General features: G+C 47.7%; 1 long non-coding RNA gene across 2 annotated transcripts; it reads left to right on the top strand.

Moving 5' to 3' along the window:
• The first annotated feature begins 1,582 nt into the window (after positions 1 to 1,582).
• Positions 1,583 to 13,479, top strand: LOC122237103. 2 transcript variants are annotated; one of them, XR_006215318.1, is made up of 3 exons: positions 1,583 to 1,681; positions 7,215 to 7,341; positions 13,392 to 13,479. It is a non-coding gene; the product is annotated as an uncharacterized LOC122237103 (long non-coding RNA). The 2 variants fall into 2 exon arrangements; XR_006215319.1 differs by lacking the exon at positions 13,392 to 13,479 and adding an exon at positions 8,436 to 9,106.
• Positions 13,480 to 14,365: the final 886 nt, after the last annotated feature.

Genomic DNA, 14,365 nt, shown 5'->3' with positions numbered 1-14,365 from the left:
GTTATCTAAGGGGGCCGTGCCAAGATGAGGCCCACAGAATGCCCTGGGAGGGAGGGCCCAGCTTAGGTAGAAATGCTGCTGTTCCGCGGAGAGAAAGAGGCTCTGTGCAAACCCTGTGAGGAGTTCCATGACTCTCACGGGCTGCAGGCTGAGCCGCTGGGCTGGAAACACTTGGAGCGGCTGGACAGAGCATGTCTCGATATTCGGCTGTGGTACCAGAGAGCTCTGAGCACTGAGGGCATTTGCAAGACAAGGATCAAGAACAGGGAACCAGGAGGCGGGAGCCCAGCCCCTGAAGTTACTTGAAACAATTGCCGGTAATGAGAAACCAAAAATCATATTAGAGATTCCTGAAGTATCCAAGGAGTGGAGGGACAATAATCGGATTTTGGTTTCTGGAGCAGACACACTGGTAAACAGCCAGGGCCTTCAGTACCCACCCTCAGATATCTGCACCCTAGAAATGGAAAGAGAGCAGAAATAGTGAGAGAAACAGGAGTGGAGAGAGCACCTAATTATTCAATCCCTCCCTGATTTAAGGTGATTTATCCTTAGACCAAGTGTATACCAGAAGAAAATTTAAATTATTATAAAAAACAGTTCAGCCACAGCTTCACATTATTTATATAAAATGTCTAGCATTCATTCAAAAATGTTCATGCATATAAGAAAAGTAAATGAAAACCAAAGTTGGACCCACAGGAGATCCAGGGGTTGGAATGATCAGACATGGCTTTTAAGGTAACTATGGTATCGTGTGCCAAATTATACTGAAATAGCAGATTTGGGCAGAAAACTGGAAACTTAAAACAAAATGAAAACCCTAGTGCTGAACAGAGAAAAATGTAAATTAAAATTTCAATGCAGACATTTAACATACTGGCATTATTATTAATTCCTATTGTTAAATAACTATTTACTTCAATAGTTTAGACACAGCTAAAGAGAGACAATTAGTGAACATGAAAACACAGAATAAAGGTGGACAAAAAAATTGAAAATGACAAAAGTTTAATACATATATAAACGGTCAAAGAAAGAGAGGACAAATCAAATGAATAAGAGGAAATGTTTGATAGAACGGCTCAGATTTTTCTAAAACTTATGAGACAGCAAGTCATTGATTCAGGAAGCCCAACAACTTCAAGACAATGCAATCCAGATCCTAGCACAGCATTCCAAAAAAGCGGAAAACTGAACCAAAACCAGAATCTTAAAGTAGACAAGTGATGGGGCACCTGGGTGGCTCAGTCGGTTAAGCCTCTGACTTCGGCTCAGGTCATGATCTCTCAGTCTGTGAGTTCGAGCCCTGCGTCGGGCTCTGTGCTGACAGCTCAGAGCCTGGAGCCTGTTTCAGATTCTGTGTCTCCCTCTCTCTGACCCTCCCCCGTTCATGCTCTGTCTCTCTCTGTCTCAAAAAAAATAAATAAACGTTTAAAAAAAAAAAAAATTAAAGTAGACAAGTGAAAATATACACCACCTTCCAAGAAGGGAAAACACGGGGATTGATGGGAACCACGGAAGCAGGAAGTCCATGGGATGACGTCATCGGCGTGCAGCCGGAAGTGGGCGTGCCCTGGGTTCCGCGCCCAGAGATGGTGGCTTCAAGAATGAAAGTGAAATAAAGACTTCCAGGCAACAACAGTCACGGACCCCGGAGGATGTTTCACAGAAGATTCAGGTGAAAATAAATTCCAAGGAGAGTCCTTTAAGCAAAAGGAAAGTAAACCCAGATGGAAGCGCAAAAATACAAGACAGAAGGAATAATAATAGAAAAGTGAATCTACAGAAGTGCAGACAAACACTGCGCGGTGATGGTGTAGGTTTATATCATAATGTATGTTACAGGTTATGTATTTTTAGAAGTATATGATAGCATTAGCAAAAAAGGCCAAGATAGCAAGAAAGTCTGGTAGACAAGTTAAAGTGTTATAAGACCTTTGCATTAGTTGACAGGTATTAAATTGCTAGTTTGTATTAGATTTTAATAACTCAAGAATATGTTTAGTACTATCACCATGGAAATTATTCAGATAACAGTAAAAGGATGTATATTTAACAAGCTAACAGAAGGAAAATACTTTCCAGAGTAAGTTAAGAAAACAGAGGAAAAGGAATATAGAAGGAAAGACAAATGGAAAACAAATAAAAAGATTCAAATCTAAATATATTAAAATTGCATTAGATGTTAGTTACCTAAATTCTCCAATTTAAAGACAAAAGTTTTCAGAGGTGGTAAATAAAATAATCTGATTTTATGCAGATTCGATCCAAATAATCCCATTGTGTGTGGTTTACGAAAGACAAACCTCGACATGATTAAAAAAAAGTTTGAAAGTAAAAATGTGAAAAATACACTCCATGCAAACTAAACCTGGAGGAGCTATACTAATATCAGACAAAGTAGAAAGTAGGGGAGGCTAACCAGAGACAAAGAGCATCAAGTGATAATAAAGGCTCAACCTTCAAGAATAATATTCAATTTAAATGTGCATACCTACAATAGTATAATCTCAGGATATGAACAGAATAAGTTTCCAGAATAGCAAAAATAACGGGCACTATTACAAAAAAGGTAACAGGTGTTGGCGCGGGTGTGGAGAAAGGGGAACCCTCGTGCACTGTTGGTGGGAATGAAAACTGGGCCAGCCAGTCTGGAAAACAGTGTGGAGGTTCCTCAAAATGTTACAGACGGAACGACCGTCTAATCCAGTCATTCTACTTCCAGGTATTTACCCACAGGAAATGCAATCAGTATCACAAAGAGATCTCTGCATTTGTACGTTCACTGCAGTGTCACTCACAGCATCTAAGATAAGGAGACACCCAAACACCCATCAGTGGATAAATGGATTTTAACAATGTGGTCTATATGCTTATACACACACACACACACACACACACACACACACACACACATTCAGTGGATATGTATGTGTAAATATCACCGTTAAATGTAAACATATAAATATGTAAATATATAAATATACAGTGGAGTATTACTCAGCCATAAGAAAGAAGGAAATCCTGCCATTTGCCACAACATGGATAATGTACTCAAGAGTAAATTATGCTCAGTGAACCAAGTTAGACACAGAAAAACAGTACTATATGATTTCACTTATGTGTGAAATCTAATTGAACCTGGGGCTCCTGGGTGGCTCAGTCGATTAAGTGTCTGACTTCAGCTCAGGTCACAATCTCACAGTTCATGAGTTCAAGCCCCACATCGGGCTGTGTGCTGACAGCTCAGAGCCTGGAGCCTGCTTCGGATTCTGTGTCTCCCTCTCTCTCGGCCCCTACCCCATTCATTCTCTCTCTCTCTCTCTCTCTCTCTCTCAAAAATGAATAAACGTTAAAAGAAAACTTAAAAATTAAAAATAAATAAATAATAAAAAATAAAAAAGTTGAACTCATCAAACCAGAGAAGAAATGGATGGTTACCGGGGCTGAAGGTTGGAGAAAATAGGAAGGGCTTGGCCAGAAGAGGCACAACGCATTGGGTTAGTAAGAGAGTAAGTTCTGAGCATCTAATGTACAGCAGGTGCCTCAGTAAATGATACCCTTTTGCATCTGAAGTTCACTGAAAGAGTAGATCCTGAGCGTTCAGCCCACTGTTGCAACAAGGCAACTGTGTGAGGAGAAGGGTGTGTGAGTAGGTCGCTTGAGGAACCATTCGAGTACCAAACACCACATCATATACTTCGAGTGTACACGATTTTTGTCAGCCATACCTTAATAAAGTTGGGGCAAAGCAAAAAATAAAAATAAAGGCATGGACAAATCTTCAGTTATACTGCTTGGATTTTACATGCATCTCTCCATAACTAATAATAAAGGCAGACAAGAAATCAACAAAAAGGTGAGCGTTGCACATCCTGAGTGAAATCAATGCACATCATCACAGGAACAGAGTGAAGAAAATTATGTCAACTGATGCAGACAAAGTATTTGGCAAATATGGTGTATTCATCACTGATGACACCAGCCAAGAAGATTCACCAAACCAGGAATGAAAAAGGTCAGATGCCGAAAACCCACCGCAAAGTGACAGTGCACGAGAGTGTGTGAGCCTCCCCCCGCCCCCCGCCCCTCGGAGTTGAAGGAGACCAGAAAGCCTACTACCACACTGATATCTAAGAAGGCAGCGGAATAAAGAGGAATCAGATATTCCGAAGAATTGGAAAGGGGAAAATACATCCACCTATATGCATAGATAACCTGACTGTGTGAGTAGGAAGACCTCAGGTCTCATCGCTTCTTTCTTTTTTCTTTTAAATTTTTTTATGCTTATTTGTTTTTGAAAAAGAGAGACAGAGCACAAGCAGGGGTGGGGTGGAGAGAGAGGGGGATACGGAATCTGAAGCAGGCTCTGGGCTCCGAGCTGTCAGCGCAGAGCCCGACACAGGACTCGAACTCACGGACCGCTAGATCATGACCTGAGCCAAAGTCGGACACTTAACCGACTGAGCCACCCAGGCGCCCCTTAAAAGATTGTTTGGTTTTTTTAATTTTTTAAACGTTTATTTATTTTTGAGAGAGACAGAGACAGAATGCGAGTGGGTTAAGGGCAGAGAGAGAGGGAGACACAGAATCCGAAGCGGGCTCCAGGCTCCGAGCTGTCAGCACAGAGCCCGACATGTGGCTCAAACCCACAGACCGCGAGATCATGACCTGAGCTGAAGTCGGACACTTAACCGACTGAGTCACCCAAGCACCTTGTGAGTTGTAAGAGTTCTTTATGTATTCTAGATATGAGTCCCTTATCAGATATTTGCAAATATTTTCCCACAATTTGTGTGTTTCCTTTACTTTCTTGATGTGTCCTTTGAAACACAAAAGGTTTTTTTTAATGTTTATTTTTATTTATTTTGAGTTTTTTTTAATGTTTTTTTATTTATTTTTGAGACAGAGAGAGACAGAGCATGAGCAGGGGAGGGGCAGAGGGAGAGGGAGACACAGAATCTGAAGCAGGCTCCGGGCTCCGAGCTGTCAGCACAGAGCCTGACGCAGGACTCGAACTCACAAACCATGAGATCATGACCTGGGCCGAAGTCAGATGCCCAACCGACTTTGCCACCCAGGTGCCCCCTCATCGCTTATCTCCAACTGAAGTAAGCTCACGACTGCAGTCCTCGCCAACGGAGATGGAGCTCGACTGCAGGTGTCGTCAGCCGTGGGACAAGGCCCACAAGCCGTGTGAGACACGGAGACAGAGCTGGTGCCCGGCCGGGATGGGGGCACGGAGCAGGGGCGGGAGCCAGACCTTTGATGTCCCTTTGATGGGACATCATTCCCTTTGATGGGAATGTGCTGCGGCCTCCTCGAATACTAAAGGCAAGAAATCGTGCTTGGCTTTAAAATTTTCCGGGGCAAAATAATTGTACTTATTACCATGATCATTCAAAAACATAGAATTGAATTGCCGTGAGCAAATACAGTGTACATATTTTAGTCTGAAACAATGGAACTTAGTTTTTATAAATTGTTAGAGACTTCAAAAATTGTATTTCATTCTTTTAACAGTATTATCAAGGGCAGTGACTCACTGCTCAGGCTGGGTCAGAAGCATTCTCTAAAGAAAAGCGGGTTTTTTCCTGCATCTCATTTGCGAGGAGGCCGCCAGCTCTGCCCTCCAGCCCAGACGCCGCCGGATGGAGGACGGGGTCAAGGCAGGCCCGGGAAGGGCAGCGTTGCTCCGGGGAACAGCCCCGGCACCGTGCAGGGCAGAGCAGCGGTGTGCACGCTGGACTGGGCCTGAGGGCCACATCCTGCCTCACGTTATCACATTACAATACGACAGGAAGTTTCCAACTCTTGCTTGAAGTCTGCAGGTGAATCATCTCAATGATTCATGGAGCCTCCTCGCCTGGGTCATTCTGCCCGTTCCTGCAGGAGTCATGCCTCAATATTGATGGAAAGCCTTTCAAGTTCTGACACATCGTGTTTGTTAAGATAAGGTCATTTCCTTTTCCTAACACTTGACCTATGAAGTCTCCGCTCGGGGCTGTCGTGGTCCTCAAGCTGAAACACTAGGACCTTTTCCTGTAGGTGCGGCTCGGGTCCTGGGAGGCAGTGTTTGCCCGTGAAGATATGGAAAGCCCCGGCTTTGCCACATTCTGGCGCGGTGGTGACAAGGAAGTTAGTGTCCCCACGCCCGCTGCCCTCCGCGATACGATCGTGGCACAGTACCACCAACCTCACCCACGTGTAGGGCTGCCCCGGGGGCCACCCGAGTGTCAGCCCTGCAGGTCTCCGTGGTGAAGACGTGCTCTGTGGTGTAAATGAAGAGCCTTGTGGTGTGATTTGCCCAGTAATAAAAATAAAGCAAATGCTCCACTGGCCTCGTCTTCGAAAGGAGCTGAGGCTGCCCAGGCCACAGAGAAGGCTGCCTGTAGGGAGAGGCTCTGGGGCTGCCGGGAGTTGGGCCCCAGGGGCTAGAACGAGCCACAGCAGCTGGTTAGGGCCAAGTCAGTGTGAACAGATCCAGTGGCTCCTGCTGGCCACCTTCCCGTCTGGGACCCGTTGGTTTATCAGCAGCAGAGCTCTGTCCAGCTGGTTGGAACAGACCCAGGAACGTACTAGAAGGATGCAGTCACAGCCACCAGCAGGGGCACAGCAGGAGCAGGGAGTGCACAGCCCTCTGGCCGGTTCTGCCCTCCCCTGTCGAGCCGCAGACCTCGCTTCTGCTGTTCCCACTGCCTGTCAAGCCCCATACACAGCAGCTCCGAGGTCGAGAGAAGGGCAGGGGACACGGGTGGACTAACGGTCAGAGCTAGATGCCAGTATTTATCAGCTTCCTGATGTAGCATCTGAAATGTGGTCAGCATGGTGTGCGGCCATCCCTGCAGGAGCAGAGGTGGGAGACCCTACAAATACTCCCCTTGCTTATCGCCTCGTGATGAACGCGATGTCCAGAAACACTCTCAGAGGGTTTGACGTGAGGGCCGGGGACGCAGTTCTGAGATACGTGAAGGTTACTTTTGTGTCGGCCTCACTGGGGCTTTGAGTCGAACCCTGTTGGGGGTGTGCCTGTGAAGGTGTTTTGGAATAAGATTAACATTTAAATCGGTAGACTGAGCAAAGCAGATTACCCTCCCCTGTGCGGGTGGGCCTCATACAATCAGTTGAAGGCCTGAATAGAACACAAGGCCAGAGAATTCCTCCTGCCCGATGGCCCTGACCTGAAACATCAACTTCTCTCCTGCCTTCAGACTGGGACTAAAACCTACGTTCTTCCTGGATCTCCCGCTGAGCAGCCTTTGGGCCTGAACTACACCCTCGGCCCGCCCCGGTGTGCTGACCGAGCCCGCAGATCTGGGGACGTGCCAGGTCCTGATGGTAAGCCTCCCTCTCTCTGTACACATCCAGTCGGCTCTATTTCTCTGGAGCACCTGACGCAGGCAGATGCTGTGACTTGCAGGGAGAGGGGACGGTGAGAACGAGGCAGATCCTGACCGGGGTGCACACGGGGCCTGCAGTTGTGGCCCCACTGCCTGCTGCTGTGCAGAGGTTACGCGCAGCCGCGTGCTCCCGCGTGTCCTCCAGGCTTCGGGGCTTTAGAGGCACCCACACGTGGGCTCCGCGGCAGGTGCCGTGCAGGGGCAAAGGCAGACATGCGCTGAGCTCAGAATAAGCCTCATCTAAACAGGTGTCTATTGTTAAAGGACCCTGGGAGGCTCATGGTTTCCACAAGAGAAGTCTACGTGAAATAACGCTCACATGACACTTGGTGACACAGAGGCCTGGTGCCACTGAGAGAGCTTATCACTTAGTGTGGACAACCGCTATGGAGGTGGCTGTGTCGAGCTGTCGCCGTCCCAGTTTGGAGAGTAGCTCCAACGCCCAGGGGTGCCCACAACCCAGCCCGGCCTGCCACGGCGCGCACACTTTCTGTGTCGGGGCAGGTGTGAGAGGAGGTTTCCAGACGGGCCTGAGCCATCACTGGGATGATGGGAGCTGGGAGGTGAGTCGGGACCTGCGGACAGACCCGGAGGTTTGGTGAGTCAGCGGGTACTTCCCAGAATGTTGGGCAGAGGGAAAGTCGGGGTCGAGAAAAGCAACTGGTTGTGGTTTGGATCTCCTGGCTCTGAGCCTTCCTGTGAGCCGGCCCTGCAGGAGATCGGTGCCCGAGGCCCTGTGAGGGGCCGCAGCCAGGTGGACGGTCAAGTTGCATAAACGCCAAGACCCACAGCAAATCCCGACGGCTCTGCCTGACCGAGGCCGTGGGCGGCCAAGCGTGCGGGTCGCCCGCTCTCCCCCATCAAAGAACAAGCGCATTTGCAAACAGCCTGTTTGGAAATGGGGTGGCAGTGCTCGCCAGATTCCTCCCAGGACAGCGGGGTCCTCCTGAGACCGTGTGGGGGGCAGGGTCACGCACTCCAGGGAGGACATGGGTTGATTCAGTGTCTAACCCAAATGTATTGTCTTGCAAGATAGAGTAACATCTTCCCCCTGAAAAAGTCCTGAGAGCTCCTCGAACCACATTTCGAGGACATCTGAGTGGAGCGTCAGCAGAAGAGACGGGAGGCTGTGTGTAAACAGGTCCCACGGCTGCTTTAACGAAAATGGTGAAGTTTTAAAACGTATTGACTTGCTCTTGTTTGCTGAGAAACGAGCAGATGCACTTTCTTTCTACTGTGGCTGCACTGAGCTCACAAAGGATAAGAAATTGGATCATTTACATGATGCCAAATGACCACATCCTTCCTGGGCCCGGCGACAGCAGCACATGCTTCTGAGTCAGAGTCTGATGTTCTGATCACGCTGAGTCACCTGAGCCGTGAGCACGCTGCCCTCAAGACACAGTGCTCAGTAGACACGGTCCAAAGGGAGAGGAACTGGCCCCAGTTTTCCACAAACGCAACAGCCGCTAACGCCACACTCCTGTCTGCAGCTTGCCGACCGTTGTGGCTTTAATCCCAGGCCCTAGAAGGCTCCAACTTTCTCATGGAGACTAGTTTGACATGGGCTGTTCAGTAAGTTCGATTATCAGTTGGATGACGTAGTATTTCCCCATCACTGTCTCCTGAGGTCACTTAGAAATGACCCCAGCGAGGACAAAGACTGCTTCAATGGTGCTGTGTCCCAGTATGTAGCAAGTGTTTAAGGCTTATTTATGAATAAAGTAATGAGTGAAATGGGAGTGTCAGTGCCTTAATGGAGTCTCAAACTCGCCACTTGATCAAAATTGTCTTCCTAAGTTCTTATTCTAGTTTGGGACTCCATCTTGTGACCAGTTCATCTGCTACAATAATCCTGATTTAGCAAGCACTTATCATGATCACATTCTGTCTTTATAAAACCCCACAAAGCAGGCATTATCATTTTACTACGTTTCAATCGATGAGCTGAGGCTCCAGGAGTATAAATGATTTCAACGCAACCAATATAATTTAGTAGAGCGCAATTTTTCCGTTTGCTCTTAGCACTAGTACATTTAATATTATGTTTGAATATACTGGTAAAATCACGATGAGATAACACTGCACACCTGTCAGAACGGCCAAAATCCAGGACATGGACAGCACTCGATGCTATGTCATCTCTGGTGGAAACGCAAAGTGGTGCGGCCACCCTGGAAGACACTATGGTATTTCACACAAAAATAAACATACTCTTACCAAACTTTCCAGCAGTCGCACTCCTTGGTATCCACCCAAAGAAGTTAAAAACTTCTGTCCACACAAAACCCTACACGCAGATGTTTATAGCAGCTTTATTCATCATTGCCAAAATCTGGAAGCAGCCAAGATGCCCTTCGGTAGGTGGTAGACACATCCAGACAATGGAGTATCATTCAGCACAAAAAAGATGAGCTACCAAGCCATGCAAAGACATAGAAGGAATTGAAATGCCCATTACTAAGTGAAAGAGGTCAATTTGAAAAGACTACATACTATATGGTTCCCACTACACGATATTCAGGAAAAGGCAAAGCTACGGAGACTGTAAGAGGGTCAGGGCAGCCAGTGGGTGGGGAGGAGGAGAAAGATGGGCAGGTGGGATGCAGAGGAGCTCAACGGCAGTGACCATCCTCACTGTGACACTGTAATGGCAGACACACGCCATTGTACATTTGTCCAAACTCATAGAATGCACAAGAGTGACCCCTGATGTAAACTCTGGACTTTGGGCAATTATGATTGCCCATGTAGGTCCACGTAGGTCCATGTGTGTGTTGGGGGGGGGGGGTTGTTGGTAATGGGGAAGGCTGTGCATGTGTCAGGGCTGAAGGGTCACAGGAAATCTCTGTACCTTCCCTTCCATTTTGCCAGGAACCTAAAACTGCTTTAAAAAAAAATAAAATATTTAAAAACTGGGTCGCTGCATGAGAACAGCTTTACTTATGTAGATACACATATACTGCATGTATATGGCACATACATACATACGCAAAGATGGATAAACCTGCAGGCTAAGAAGCGAGGCCATTTGCTGAACAACAAGAACATTCCAGTATCCCTCATCCACGGCTGCCCAAGCTATACTCCTAACATCTGCTTAGAAAAAGAAAGAATGATCTATAGTTACCTTTTCCCTAAAAAATAAATCACAGTTCTCTTCAACTTTATTCCAGGGACTTGGATAAATGTTTTCAGATGCACAAGTTAACCAAGTCCAGGACCCTTGTTCTCGACTCTGTTGATTCATCATGGTGCCCATCACCAGCAACGCCCAGACTATATTTCTGTCACTCTCGTCAATGTCACATCTGCTGATGTTGAGCCTCTAAATGGAGCTTCTCACATTGTCCGGACGCCATTTTGTTCATTTGCACATTGTTTGTACACATTGTTCGCATGCAGCTGGCCACATTATTCATGTGAGCCCAGCTGGCAAGGCAAAAATATACCAAAGTTATGTTGATAAGCTATTTATTCCCTGTAACCCTGGCTAGTGAGGAGCTAAAAAGAAATTAAAGCATTACCTGAAGAGTCAACCATGGGCAAGAGGAGAGGTAGAAGCAGGCTGAGTCATCGAGGTCCTGAGGACCCGAGGGTGTTGCAGCCCCAAGGAGGGCTTGTGCGTAAATCACAGAGTCAAGGGTGCGGAACAAGCCTCCTTCCTAACTGACCCTCCAGGTGCATGATGCCCAGACAGACGAAATCTGAGAAGGCGCCAACATCCAGTGGAAGGCGGGAACCAGGATTTGTGCCCACTCAGGAACTGCCCTCAGACCCTCTTCCTCCAGAGGCCAGGAGACACGCTAGCCTCTGCAAGGGTTCGGCAGAGGCTCTCGGTTTCCCCTACTTGGCTATTCACCTCTTTTGACATCTTTGAAAAATGAACTTTCATGGTTCATACAGATTTTATTGGGGTTTTGTTTGTTTTCCTTTCATTTTCATTCTAGCTCATTTCAGTCACCAGGCACAATGAGAGTTATGGAATAGTCATCACTGACAAGGGACATTCTCCACCATGGTCTTGCTCACCTCCACAAGGTGCCGCAGAGATCTCATGCTTTCACACCCACAGTGTGGCCTTGGTGATCAGTGTTGATCTCAGGGAGGAATTAAATTATGTGATGTTTATAAGATTTTGCCTCAGGATGAGTGACATAAAGGGTACTATTGAACAAGCAAGTCCCTGCTGCTAATGAAGCTCTTTTCTCCTTTCCTTCCTTCCTTCCTTCCTTCCTTCCTTCCTTCCTCCCTCCCTCCCTCCCTCCCTTCCTCCCTCCCTTCCTTCCTTCCTTCCTTCCTTTCTTTCTTTCCTCTTTCTTTTCCAATTTTTTATCGTGGAAAAATACACATAACGTAAAATTCACTGTCTTGACCGTTTTTAGGCATATGGTTCAGTTGGTGGGAATGTAAACTGATACGACCATCATGGAAAACAGTATGGAGGTTCCTCAGAAGACTCAGAATAGAACCAGTAGATCCAGCAATTCTACTTGTGGGTTTACATCCAAAGGAAATGAGATCACTGTCCTGTAGAGACATCTGCACCCTCATGCTCAATGAGGCGTTATTCGCAGTAGCCAACACATGACAGCAGCCTACGTGTCTGCCAGGGGATGGACGGATAAACAGCAGTTAGATACAGACATACGTATACAATAAATATATACGATCGTCTGTCATGTATAAATAATATAGTATATACTTGGATATTATTCCTCTGTGTATGTATATATATGCTACTATTGACCCTTAGGAATGAAGGAAACCCTGCTGGGCACAACAGCATAAATGACCCTGGAGGACACGCGCTCAGGGAGATGAGCTGGACACAGACAGACAAATGCTGCCTGAGTCCACGCACATGAGCCCATCTTTCTGAGTTGCTCTTGTTGCGGTAAATGCACCTCCTGTTCGATGGGGACCAGAAAGAATGGCGTGCTGGGTATTTAAACTAAGTGTGCTTCTCCAGGTTTCCATCAAAGACAACCGTGTGTCCAAGTACATTAGCACTCCGAAGCAGTTCTTGTCACCAGAGCTCTGAGACCCCAATTAGGTTTTCTCAAGCTGACCAATTCCCCACCCACCCCCCAAGTCCAGAGATGCCTCCTCCCTGCCCTTCCTTCCCCTGGGGCCACCCCTCCCACCAACGTCCCAGAAAGTGCTTCCGTGTGTCTTGTAGGTGAGTCTAGTGTCTCTTCCCACTTCCATAAAGACAGAGGACCGTGGGGTTAAGATTATTTACTGACTGGCCTTTAACGTAAGACCCAAGGTCGTTAGCCTCTGACCAAACAATCGTCCCTGGATTTTCTGTCAATTATAATTTAAATAGTGACCCTTCCTTGAGGAAATGCTCTCTCCATTCGGAGGGGAGTGTAGATGCCTGTCCAGGCTGTGGGTGTCTCTTGGGAACCTCCACCCTCAGACGAGGTGCCGTGCAGGCTCAGCACCCCTGCAGTCCAGAGACCTGGAGCCACAGCCTCATGTGACGACCTCCAGCGAGCGCCCCTTGCAGGGCGGGACCTGCGTCCTCTCTGACCTTCGGCGTCTTCAGCAAGTTGTGTTCTCACGGTGGGCTGCCCTGGAGAGGGGTCTGTGCAGGGCCGCGGAGTCTTGCTACCGGGCAATTGAAGACTGACCACCGCGGGCGAGCACGTGGGGGCCTTCTGCCCGTGGAGCTGCCCTGTGTCCCAGCGCCCCGAGCTCTGGGAAGAGGGTCCAGGGCTGGGCTGGCCAACGGCTGACACTGTGCCTGGTACCCAGACCTTCTCTGCGTGGGGGGCCTGGTTTCTCGGGCAGCTGGGGCCTGGCTCCCTGTAGCTCAGGGCCCTCGGGAGCGTGTGGATCTCAGGAGGCCACAGGCTGTCCCCACGCAGGGCTCCCTGGCTCTAGGGCTCTGACCTGCCGTGTGAGGCGGGCTTCACCCACATGACTTGACCCTCGTATTTACGCTTGAGTTTTCTATTGTTTCTTCTTCTCTTTTTCCAGAAGGGGCTCCGGCTAAGCTCAGTCTCCGTGGCAACGTTTCATTTCCAAACTCCTCCTGGCTGTTCGTCCCCATCCACCTGCGCGGCCGGTCTGCATTCTCTTGTTTTCTTCTTCACTTTTTCTGCAATAGATTCTCTAATTTCAACACATATGTCTTTAAATGTTATAGTCTTATTTTTGTCCTTGTTGCTTTTTCTTTGCCTTGATACATGTTCAAAAATGTAATATGCTAGTTTCTACGAATCTCTGATGTTACCAAAAGTTCACCAAAATGCACCAAAGTACACCATTCGTCACCTCCCTTTCCAGGGGTTGCCTAAAAAATTATCACAGGTTCAGAGGCTTAAAACAACACTGACGTACTATCTGGCAGTTTCTGTGGGTCGAGTATCTAGGTGAAGCCAGGTCTGGTTTCCAAGGGCTGCAATCAGGAAGTTGGCTGGGCGTGTTCCCATGTGGAGGCCACCTGCACAAGAATCCACTCTCAGGCTCACACAGGGGCCGCCAGGTCCGTTCCTTGTGGCTGTGTGACCCAGGGCTTTTGGCTGCTTGCTGTCCGGAAGCTTTCAGAGGTCACCTGGAGTTCCAGGCTGTGTAGGAATCCCTTTTACGGTCCTCACTTCAGGAGCCAATGAGGACACTCTGGCTCCAGTCTGCTAAGATGGGTCTCAAAGAATGTCACCTAATCAAGGGAGTAACCTTAATCTCCTCCACCATCTTCTCTTGATTAGAAGTAAGTTCCTGTTTCTGCCTCCACTCAGGCATGCCCCCTGGGAGATGGAGCTTTGGGGGTTCACCCTAGGATCTGTCTGTGGTATTCATCAAAACCTCCATAAACAACATTAAAAATGAAAATTTTGGAGGCTTCTGGATGGCTGAGTCGGTTAAGCATCCAACTCTCGATCTTGGCTCAGGTCATGATCTCGCCGTTCATGGGATACAGCCCCATGTTGGGCTCTGTGCTGACAGTGTGG

This window comes from Panthera tigris, chromosome A3 (assembly GCF_018350195.1).
Source record: "Panthera tigris isolate Pti1 chromosome A3, P.tigris_Pti1_mat1.1, whole genome shotgun sequence".
In the NCBI taxonomy this organism is placed as follows: domain Eukaryota; kingdom Metazoa; phylum Chordata; class Mammalia; order Carnivora; family Felidae; genus Panthera; species Panthera tigris.
This window is presented reverse-complemented; position numbering and strand designations above follow the sequence as displayed.